The sequence below is a fragment of the Olea europaea genome, unplaced genomic scaffold, assembly GCF_002742605.1.
Source record: "Olea europaea var. sylvestris unplaced genomic scaffold, O_europaea_v1 scaffold1300, whole genome shotgun sequence".
Taxonomy (NCBI): domain Eukaryota; kingdom Viridiplantae; phylum Streptophyta; class Magnoliopsida; order Lamiales; family Oleaceae; genus Olea; species Olea europaea.
In genome coordinates, this window is record NW_019230466.1 from 343,146 (window position 1) to 356,068 (window position 12,923).

Genomic DNA, 12,923 nt, shown 5'->3' on the forward strand with positions numbered 1-12,923 from the left:
CAAATGGTTTCTTCCTTTTAAGGTGAAGGACAACTTTCACCATGTGCATTAAGCAGTTAATCACTCTACCCGAAAATAATTGAAGCTATTATCTTCATGATTCACACTAATTACAAAAGAAAAGAAAAGAAAAAAACTTTAAATAAACTTGTAATTTATATTGTAGATACAATTAAAAAATGATGAAAATTTCTTCCCTCCGCACTAGATGAAAGCTAAGTAACTTTCAAAAATCTATAATTTTTCACATCCGGAGGTCGTTAGGATTTACTTATTATTTCTTCATACGATACTCATCATTTACTGCTTTCATCTTTCGTACTTTTGGTTGGAGGTCATTTTCATGTCCCTCCCTCTTATTCATTTATGTTTGATTTATATCATGATAGGTGACGATTGACACACACGGCCTAGTTATTAGCATCCCTCGATCTCTAAAAATAATATGAAGGCACCTATTGCATTGGATTCGAGAGTCTATTGCTTTGAATCATTAGATACTTTGTAATGTTTGACATTTATGTCTAGAGTAGTTGTACCCATTTTTTATCATTACAAATTTATTTATCCGATCAAAAAATAAAAAAAAATGAAGGCAACTAAAAATTATTCTCCTTTTTAATTTTAACCTTCTTTATGATTGTAAATTGTAATCTAGTAATAAAGCAGGTGTCACCTCACTAAAAATTGTTTTTATTTTGATTTAGAAAGAAATTATTCTCATGCTTACAATGAAAAGGATGAAACTACCCATTTACTGATGTGGCACTAGAACTTTATGGTTCTGTCCAAATGTGGAACTATAAGTAAGGTTTTCTCCAATGTGGAGAGGATAAGCTTCCCTCTATGGACAAGCGAACACGAGTATATAAGCTTCCCTCTATGGGCAGGTGAACACGAGTGTACTTTAGAATCCATCTTCCCACTATAGTCATTTGGTATCTCAAAAGTCATATATCTCATCTTTGGTAGGAATTAAAATTAAAATTTTAATTTAAGTTAAAATCAACAATTAATTTTAATAAAATATGTCATGCAAACCACAACTTTACAATTAACCTTTATCAAAATTTACCAAAAATTTGATTTTATTCTCTGTCACATGGACATAGTATAATGCATGAAGTACGTAAAAGTACATGCCTTCTCATAAGAAAATATTATTTAACACCAGTAATGTTGAACACGAGTTGAAGTTTCAGCACATCATAAGTCCTATTAAATAAGTCATAATTCCTTGTATTTCATTAAACCTATAATTTAATGTCACTACTGTTATCATCTAAAGTATAGTTAAATATCTTTTCTGCTAAATAGCATTACTCTTCTCATAACATTAGTGTGCGCAGTAAATTTAGTTCTTATAAAACTTTGTCTGATGCATTATATATTGTCCTTCAATATTCTCTGTATTCATTTCCAGACGGTTAGTGCCCATAAATAATCTTCTATGGACGTGTCTATCAACTATCTAATTCTCATAATATTCGGCATCTGTTTGATTTAGCTAAAAAAATTATTTTTTTAATATATTTTAATGAATTTGGATAAAATATGTTGATAAAAAGTTGATAAAATTAAAGTGTATCATGAAATATGTAAAATAAAATGAATATGAGAAAAAAATTAAGGCCACATAGAGAAGATATCACTGTGCCTAATTCTGATCGTGTTGCACCTATTTGGTTTTGACTCAAATTAAAAATTCGGGAAGCCAAGTGCGAGAGAGAACTCCTTGAGAGAGTATTTCGAGTGAGAGAAAAACTAGAAGAAATAGATGCACAATGAGCAGTCAATTTCTTTGTAGGGAGAGTTAAGAGTAAGAAAAATATTATATTTTGAGGGTTTTTTAGTTAATAACGTCGTATGTGTACCAAATCACATTTAACTTGCATTTTCTCCTTCATACTCGATTTTATTTTCCATTTCAGCAACGTTCTATGCGTATTTGTTGGGATTTTTTCTCGATCAGTGATATCAAAGCTCGTGATTCAAATTCTACAATACCATTGTGAAGATGATGGCAGGTGCAAAGTTTGAGGTAGAGAAATTTGATGGAAAAACTAATTTTAATAATTGAAGTATTACTGTTGAAGATTTTTTTGTGTAACAATATTTTAAAAAAAAAATGTTGAACACCAACTTTGAGGATCCTCACCGTCCCGCCTCTGGGGTATCGTGAGGAACGTAAATCGCGGGACGTGTAACAATATTTTTTAAGGCTTTGTAGTGGTGAGAAGCCATAAAGGACAAAAGATAAAAAGTGTAAATAACTGAAAGCAAAGTTAGTGATTGCGATTAGATAGGCTGGCTCTTACGGCAAAGGCAAAGTACAATATTTTGATTAAGGACCTTTTCGATAGTGATTGTGAGAATTGATTTTTTTATCGTTAGAAAGAAAAGTGAGTCTCATCTATGAGTGAAGAAGTAAAAAATGACTGCTAAAATAGTGAAATAACGATCAAAAATTGATTTTTTGAAGGTGAAAAATTGCTACCAAACGGGGGTTAAAAATCTCCTTCCCAGTTTTGAAAACATTAGAAGATTTGTAAGATAGATGATAAAACTGATGTTAGAAATCATTTGAGTAAATTAGAAAATAATGCATGACTAAGATGCTCAATATTGATATCAAGATTGAAGACGAAGATAATGTAATAATTTTATTGGCTACCTTGTCGAAGTCATATAAGATGTTAATGGCCATGCTATTTTTGTTGAAAAAGTACTTTGACAATGAATAGGGTGTCTATTACTTTGTTGGATACAGCCAACAAGAAGAAGTCAACCAGTACTCATCAAGTTCTCTTAGCAAAGTCTGAGACTAGAAGTGGGAGGGGTGAATCATGGATAATGAGTTACGGGTATATGAGTGATAATTCTCAATCTTGTTTGAGGTGAGATGTGGAACTTTATTATTGTCACAAAAGGGATACATTAAAAGAGATTGAGAGGCACTGATAAAGCATCTTGAAGCGAAGAAAGGTAAAGTTTAAATAATTCTCAAGATGATATGAATATGGTTGACAATGAATTGGAGAAAAATTATGTCTATTTTGATACAGATCATGATTTTCTAAGTGATTCTAGGATTTTGAATTATGAAAGTTGTCATCGTATACATCATACAAAGAGTGGTTAGAGGATTATGAGCCACGCTTTGCAAGTAATGTTATGGAGATTGATAATCAAAATCTTAAAATCAAGGGTACAAGTGGAATAAAGGTGTTCGTTTGATGGTGTGGTGAGATAGCTAGAAGGTATTGTGCATGTCCCAATATCAAGGCGAAGTTTGATATCTTAGTAGCCTCTCCTTGACAAAAGAAATCACGATCTTCATAAATAGAAATTCACATTTCATAAACAGAAATGCACATAGCATTTTATAGATTATATCAAACGTTAATTGCTTCGATTTTAGGGAAACAAACACAAAATATAAGGTACAATACACAGTATAATAAGCATTTCAACATAAAAATAAAATAAAGTCACAAATATGTGTAAAATAATGAAAAAATGGATATAACTTTAGGTTTATAAGCTTGTGAAGAAACTTTTCTTCTTCTTTGAAGTTCCTTCAACAAAAATTGATTTCCTCTTCATCCCCTTTGATTCACTTTATTCAACCAAGATTCAAGTTACAAATCAATGGTGTTGCATAGGTGGGGCCAATAATTGGTAAGTGTGTTGGAGAAATTCCAACGTATGGGGCTACACATGTATATATATTAAAATGTATGATGCTATTTTAAGGCTAGTCAATTTTTGGACTAATGGGTATTAAATGTCCTGGAAATAAAGTGCAGAGATTGAAAATGGTTAATTTAAATTGATGAACGGCCAATTTGAAATAACACAAAGATAATAATTGCATTAAGCAGTTATTTATCATGAGGTCATAGTTCCCAATTGTATGTGATTTCATATCTCTCCATCCCCATCAACAAAGAAGAATTTTCAGGGGAATTACATGACAATTGGAAGATCATAACCCGTTCAAAATACTCACGTCTATGGATCAAGGTACGCTTTCGTTTTTAATCTTCTCTTTGATTTCAACATGGAAGATTTATGTATTTTTGTGAAAGGATTTGATAAAATTTTGGTTCCTTTCAATTCATACAAGTGGTATCAGAGCACTCCATTGTTGAATCTTTGAGAAATTGCTAGAATTAAGTTTTTAAAAATTCTAATATTTGGGTTATTTGATCTTCTATTATATGATTATATGGAATTTACTTCTTGCAATATTTTAAGAGTTTTTAGATTTAACAATTTGGGATTTGTTTTTGTTGAATTTGAAAATCGTTTGGGACATTATCCAAGGTTAGATTATAATTTTTGGAAGTTCGATTTATGGATTTTAGGTTTCCAAAAAAAAAAAAAAAAAAAAAAAAAAACAGGAACGCCGACTGTTGCTGTGCCGTTCACGTTGCAGCGGTTCCTGCTCCAAGGCCACGCCGACGGGAAAGAAAAAGAGAGATGAGGGATGGATTATGGGAGTGGAAGCCTGATGTGGGATTTTGATAATCTCAAGACCTTGTTTGCAATTTAAGATTAGGGTTAGGTAGGGATGACAATCGGGCTCGTCGACTCGAATAACCCGTGGCTCAGCTTGGCTCGGCTAGAGACTCAGGCTGAGCCCTATTTTTAAGTGCCGAGCAAAGCCCGAGCCGGCCCGTGTAGCTCGCCTACTTAGAAGAACGGAGAATATATTTAAAAAATAAAAAAAATTAGGCAGCGTGCCAGAAATATGCAGCAGGTTGCTGCCTTAAATGGTAGCTTCTTTTATATAAAAAAAAATTTCAAAACCAAATAAAACCCGAGTCGACCCGGGTCGGCTTAGAAAGGCCCTAGCCAAAAGCTCGGGTCGAGCCTAATTTTTTTGTCGAGTTTTTGCTCAGTTCGGGCTAGGAAAAAAGCTCTGATATTTTACCCGAACCGAGCCCAAGCCTAGAATTTCGGCTCCCAAGTCGGCTCGACTCGACTCATTGACATCCTTAGGGTTAGGTTATATTTTAAAATAAAATTTTAAATTTCAGTCCCTAAAATTTGAAATCCATCCAAATTGAACCTTAAAAGTTCTAGGTTTAATAATTCAATCTCTAAAGTTTGAAATTTTCATTTTGGTCATTAAATTTTTGAATTTTATAATGAAAGCCCTCAATATTTATAATTAATTAAAATTGTCCCCAAAGTTTTAATTTTTTGAAATTTCGACCCCTTAAGTTTTGAATTATTAACCTATAGGTCCCTAAAGTTTCAAAAGGCATCTAATAATGCAAAATTGGTTAATCTCTTTCTCAAATTTTGGTACAAGAACTCCTTTGAGAGTTATAATTGAGATTTAATTATGTGGGACAATCAAATTCAAATATTTTGATAAATCATTTATGATAAATTAAGATTTTCTAGCATTTTAAATAAACTAATTGAAACAATATGTCACCAAAGTGACCTCTCTTGTGTAGATTGGTTTATTTGGGACGTTTAGATGTTGTATGTGTGTTTGTTCATGTGGGTATTAGTCGGTCCAAAGGAAGGTTAATATTTGACCGAATAACATACACACTTGTCATGGTGAACGTGTGACAATTATAAGGTTTCCATGTGAATAAAAAATCAATTCTAAGATGGGTTTATTATTTGACTGGAGTTATTATCAATGTTTGATCACTACACCAAGAGTACCACTTGCAATTAATATTATTGTCCAACAACTTGATATTAATGTTGAGCTTGGTATCTTAAGATGGGACTTACCATTATTTGAATTTATTGATCATTAAATGTGGATATTGATATAAGTATGATCACTTGTTTATTTTTGTTCTCTGTACAACTAATTCATCTGCTACTACTATATCTGTCAATGTTAATTCTATTCCCATGCTTAATGAGACAAATCTGGATACTGTTGTTCATTTGGAAACAATCAATTTAGTCTTTCATTAAGTTCCAATATTATTGGTACTCATTCATTGTGTACATATGATAACCTTATTGCTTGATATTATTGCATCATATAATGAAATCTTGTATGTGGAATCACGTCATACTAAACACAAATTAAATAAAGAGAATTCAGCAAAATTATGTCACAAGCACTTAGGTCACATCTCAAAAGCTAGAGTTGAACGACCTATGCCAGATGGTATTTTGGATTACCTTGACTTCACGAATTTTTATGTATGTATTGATTGTATCAAGGAAAAACAGACCAAAACAAAGAGATTAGGTGCTAACGGAACTTTGGATATCTTAAAATTGATACACACAAATATTTATGGACTATCCCTACAGTTTTTTGAAATGGTCAACAATATTTTATATCATTCATAGACGATTACTCACGTTATGGGTACCTATATCTTATCCATGAAAAGTCTAAGTCACTGGACGTGTTCAAAGCTTTTAAAATTGAGATTGAGAATCAACTCAACAAAATGATAAAAAGCGTTAGGTCTGATCGTGGTAGTAAGGAATACGGCATATATGACTGTTTAGGTGAACAATGTCTTGGACCATTTGCTAAATTCCTAGAGGAATGTGGAATCGTCTCACAATACACCATGCTAGGATCACCTAGCATGAATGGTGTAGCTAAAATACAAAACAAGACTCTTAAGGACATAATAAGGAGTATGATTAGTCACTCCACCTTGTCGAAATCACTCTTGGGGAGAGACATTAAAGACCGTAGCTTATATTATTAATAGAGTATGAATTAAGGCTGCTGCCAAAACACCTTATGAACTTTGGACAAGCAGAAAGTCTAGTCTAAAGCATTTTCACATTTTGGGGATGTCCAACTGAGGCTAGGCCTAACAGGCCACATGCAAAAAATTGTACTCCAAAACAATAAACAACTATTTCATTGGTTATTCTGAGTGATCTAGAGGCTATAAATTTTATGATCCCACACTTAAGTCAATTTTTGAAACGAAAACTACAACATTTTTTAAGGATTTTGAGCTTGGGGGTAGAAATAAGGTTAGAGACATTGTCTTTGAGGAAGAAGTTGAGGAAGGATCGATTTCGATTCTTACTATTGCTTTTGAAATGTACAGGTTTTTATATCTCTCATGAAGTATATCCAGAACCTCTACACGACAATGTTGAGAAACTTTCCATCCAAAATGAGGTAATTATTCCAGAAGTACAAACTCAAGAACTTCAAGAACAAATACCATTAATGAGATCCACATGAGAAAGGAAAAGTGTTATTTCGGATGATTTTATAATATTTCTCCAAGAACGTGAGGAAAATAATGGAATGGTAGAAGATGATCCTTTCAGTTTCCATGAGGCCATGTAGGGTTCTAACTCTCAAAAGTGAATTAATGTCATGAATGAGGAATATAAATCTATGCAAGCAATAAAGTTTGGGATCTTGTCTCGTTACCTGAGGTGTGAAGCTCATTGGTTGCAAATGAATTTTTAAAATCAAGAGAGATTCAAAACGTAATGTGGAAAGATATAAGGCTCATCTTATGGCCAAAGGCATTATCCAAAAGGAAGGCATCGACTTCAAAGAGAATTTTTTCTCCAGTTTTAACGAAAGACTCTTTTAGGACAATTATAACACTTGTTGCGCACTTTGACCTTGAGTTACATCAGATGGATGTTAAGACGGTATTTTTCAATAGTGATATTGATGAGACAATCTATATGATACAACAAGAAAACTTTGTATCAGAAGACTCGAAGAATATATTTTGCAAATTAAAGAAATCCATTTATGGGCTCAAGCAAGCTTCACGTCAATGGTGCCACAAATTTCATCAAATAATTATCTCATTTGATTTTGTGATGAATGTTGTTGATGATTGTGTATGCCATAAGTTCAGTATGAGTAAGCATATTTTCCTGGTTTTGTATGTTGATGACATACTATTTGCCACTGACGATATAGACATATTTCATAAAACTAAGAAATTTTTATCAAGGAGATGAAAGATCTTGGTGATGCCTCTTTTGTATTAGGAATTCAGATACATCGGGATCACTCTCGAAATACTCTTGGATTGTTACAAGAGAGTTATATCGATAAAGTACTTAACAGGTTTGGCATGTAAGACTGTAAACCAACTGAGACTCCTAATGCTAAGGGAAACAAATTTAGTTTCAAGCAGTGCCCGCAAAATGACCTTAAAACTAAGGAAATGCAAACGATTCCCTATGCATCAGCGGTTAAGAGTCTAATGTATGCTCAAATTTGTACACGTCCAAACATAGCATACATTCTTAGAATGCTAGGTTGATATATAAGCAAACTTCGGATGGATCATTAGAAGGTAGCCAAAAGTATTATGAGGTATTTAAAAATAACAAAGGATTACATGCTTACATATAGCATATCGGCTCAATTAGAGATCATAGGGTACTTCGGTTCTGATTTTGCTGGATGCCAAGACAATAGGAGATCCACATTAGTCTATATCTATCTGCTAGTTGGAGGAGCTATTTCCTTAAAGAATGCCAAGCAGACACTCATAGTTTCTTCTACCATGGCAACAGAGTTTGTAGCATGCTATGAAACATCTAATCATGGAATATAGTTACGAAATTTTGTTATTGGGCTGTGCATTCTGAATGACATAAAAAGATCGCAAAATTTGTATTGTGACAATAACTCAACAGTTCTGTATTCCAACAACAATAGGAGCTCATCTAAGTTAAAACACATTAAAATTAAGTTCTTGGTTGTGAAGGAAAGAGTACAGAATTGATAGATTTTCATAGAGCACATTGGACAAACTCCATGAATGTATAAGCACACTGCTCGTATGGGTGTTGTATTTCTTGAGGATACCATATTTTAGTGAGAGTTTGTATTCTCATTGCATTATGTTTAGTTCTTTGGGCATATTTGTGTATTTAGATATTTTTCTGTACATAAATAAAGTATTCAGTTCATTACACTCTGTTATTATGTTCAGTATTGATCTCACTTAAGAAATAAGATTGTACCAGTTAGAAATAGACATGTTTGGATCACATAACATGTAATTTCCATGCTACACTCTCATTATTGATCTATGTTATTTTCTTGTATGCGTGTACGTGACCATTGATGAATATGGTCACGCTAATTGTGAATAAAATTGCTTTAATCCTACATCAATATAACTGATGGACTAAATTGTTTGGAAATACCTTGAATAATGATAGTAGAATTTTGAGCTCATAAAGCTAAGCACATTTGTAATATTACATGTATGGCTAGTGGGAGATTGTTGAAAAAATTTCAATGATGGGGCCATACATGTGTATATATTAAAATGTGTTGTGCTATTTTAAGGTTTAGTCAATAAAATGATCTGTTATAGTAAATTTTTAGACTAATGGGTATTAAATGTCATGGGAATAAAGTGTAGAGACCGAAAAGGGTTATTTTAAATTGATGAAAGACCAATTTGAAATAATACAAAGATAATAACTGTTTAATGCAGTTATTTATCATGGGATCATGGTCCCCAATTGTATGTGATTTCACACATCTCTGCGTCCCCATCGACAAAGAAGAATTTTCAAAAGAATTACGTAACAATTGAAAGATCATAACCCTTTCAAAACACTCACATTTATGGATCAAAGTACACTTTCACTTTTAATCTTCTCTTTGATTTCAACATGGAGGATTTATGTATTTTTGTGAAAGGATTTGATAAATTTTTTGTTTCTTTCAATTCCTACTTAGTGAACTGCTTTCTTCATCCTGTAGATGAAGTAGGTTCTTCTTTGTGTGGGTTAAAGGCTTCTTCTTCTCGTGGTGGTGGTAGTTAGGGTTTTCTATAAATGATAGGATATGGGAGGTTTGGCAATTTTGGGTTTCTTGTTAGCTTATTAAATACGAGTATAAGGTTTTAATTTGTTTTATTCTATTAATCAAATTTGTTCCTTTTTTCAGAGCACTGGATCTAATTTACTCTTCTATTACTGGAAACAATATATATTTAAGGTGTTTGAAAGATACAATTTCAAAATTAAGAAAAATAAATAGTATTTATCATTATGATGATGGAACCTCGGTGATGTGGTCGTCTATGTATAATAATGAGATTAATCAGTTCAATTTTTACAAGAGAAAAGGGAAGGAGACGTAGTCTCAAAAAAGAGAGAAATGTAAGGGATAATAAATTGTCACATCACCGATATTTCATCGTCATGATGATAAATAGCATTAAATATATTTTAAAATTTCAAAAATTATTTAATAATTAAATTTTATTAATTAAATAAATAATTAAAACTATTTTTTAATTAAATATATTAAGGTCAAAATATTATATAGTTTTATGATCACAGTTACGTACTATCACAATCACAGACACACGGTCAAAAATTACTGAATTTTTGCTGGATTTAGTCGATTCGTTTTTGTTGGTTTTGGGGGTGGTTGTTGGTGGTGGTTATGCTGGTGGTTTTTGTTGGTTTTGGGGTGGTTGTTGGTGGTGGTGTGCTAGTGGAGCTGGTTTTCTTGAATCTTGTTGGTGGCAATTGTGGCAATGGTTTGTTGGTGGTTGTGGTGGTAGTCACAGATTAATTGGTTGTTGGTTGTTGGTGGTGGTTTGTTGGTTTTGAGGTGGTTGTTGGTGGTGGTGTGGTAGTGGATCTGATTTTCTTGAATCTTGTTGGTGGCGATAGTGGTGGTGGCGGTGATCTTGTTGGTGGTTGGATGACGATTTTGTTAATGGTTGTGGTGGTGGTGGTGATCTTGTTTGGTGGTGGTCGCATATTAATTGGTTGATTGTGATCATTAAATTAATTAATCATAGACCAATAAAAAGATAAATTGTGATCAATAAATAATGTGTGATCTAAAATATTAATATTTTTTTATTGTTGAATAAGTTGTAATCTATAATATTTGTGATCTGTGACCTATATATAAATTGTGACGAATAAATTTTTGATCTGTGATCTATGAAAAAATTATGACCTTCAAAATTTTTGAATTGTGATCGTAAAATAATTTGTAACGTTAAAAGATTTTGATTTGTGACCGAAAAATAATACGTGGCTAATTAAATTGTAAATCTGTTATCAAATTGTATGGATTCGTGATCTTAATACAATTAATTAATAAAATATATAATTAATTAAATTATAAATAAATTTCTATGAATATCTAATTTTTGAATTTGAAGCTTTTATTCTTACTTTTGAATGGGCAATAGTTATCCTCTTACTCATGAAATTTTCCTTTTATTTATTTTCTATTTGGGATCAAGAAAAAAGTTAATTGGGAAGAGTTCAAAAATCATGTTTTTAACTATGCATAATTCAAAATTCAGGTTACAAGTTTCATTAATGCAAAAATCAGGTTTTAACTAATTAATTAAAAATATTTATTAAATAATGATAATAAAATCACATATTTATTTACTGGTCACATATCATTAAATTAATTGTCACGGATTTTTTTGAGCTCACAAATCAAAATTTTGATACGTCACAGATAAAAAAAATTATAGGTTACAAATGGTCACAAATTAAAAAAATTATAAGTCACATGTCACGTATTTTTAAATTTGATAGTCACGGATTACTTTTTTAGTTACAAAATGATAGAATCTTAAAATCAAGGATTAATACAGTCACAGAGGACCAAATAATTGGTCACAGACGCCAAACACCCAATCCCGATCCACCATAATACCTGGTCACAAACACTACCCCGACCACAACACCATCACAATCGCTGTCGCCGCCGCCGCCTCCCGACAAAAACAAACCAACACACACCACCAAAATTGCCACCATGATGGCACCAACCGAACAACATATATAATTGGACACAAATACTACCAGCACCATTGAAACCAAGCACCAACTTACCATCATTGTAGCAACATCGTGCTAGCACCTACACCACCAACAATTCAACCACGCCATTGACACTGTCACCAGCCATTCATCTCCAACACACCACAACCACAATCATCACTGCCAACGTAAGCACCGTCGCTACCATCACCACCACCGTCGTCCTACCTAGATCCACTGCACCACCATCACCACACCATAAATAGGTGATCTATAAAAATCCTACAAAAATGAGAAGTATTTGGAACCAAAAGAAAACATTAATTTGAAAATAACCAATTGCAAGGCACACTCTAAAATTAGAAAATACATTTTATTAAAAAAAAGATACCCATAAATTGATTTGCCACCCCTGCCAGTCCTAGTTGGATCCCCACCTCGCACTATAAAATCCTAAACTCCAATATCACATAAAAATTATCAGTTCAAAATTAGAAATGTTTACATATACAAATATGAATAGCGATTAGCTATACAAACAAAGAGATCTTAATGATTCTGTGGAATTTGACATTATCGTAATAGCCTCTGCGAGCCAACTCTATGAAGTTCTTGCAAGTCTTGGGTGCATGGTCGTAGTACATCTACCATATTTTCATGAATTTTTGTATCATCAATTAGGAAAAAAAAATATAACAGTAGAGCATGAAAAATGTACTAATACAGATGGATTTGTGTGAAGAGAGTAGTCACCTCAACTGTGAAGGAGCCCATGGAGGTCTGGAGAGTGACCTTCGATGGGCCACCGTCTTCACTTACCCACGGATCTCTTCTCTCTCTCTCTCTCTTAGTGCCATTGCTTGAGAATTGAGTGTGCCTCGGAGGAATCAAGAATTTTCGACGGCGATTGTGATGGAGAGATGGGAGAGACTGAGAGAGAAGAAATGGTAAAGAGAGAAATGGTTAGGAAAAAATTGATTAAGGTTTGGAATAATTTGGGGGAATATTTAATAGTCAATTATTATATTGATACCTGATTTATGAATAGTGAAACTTCAACCTTGATCTTTGAATTGTAATCTTTAAACACCTGGAATTATGTAATTTTCCCAAGTTAAATTTGTACAAGTTAAGCCCAAATTTTTAAA

General features: G+C 32.7%; 1 long non-coding RNA gene across 1 annotated transcript; it reads right to left on the minus strand.

Annotated features, from left to right (window-relative positions):
- Positions 1–11,501: 11,501 nt before the first annotated feature.
- Positions 11,502–12,923, minus strand: LOC111374824. Its single transcript, XR_002699210.1, has 3 exons — positions 12,809–12,923; positions 12,167–12,705; positions 11,502–12,057 (listed from the first exon to the last, which is right to left on the minus strand). It is a non-coding gene; the product is annotated as an uncharacterized LOC111374824 (long non-coding RNA).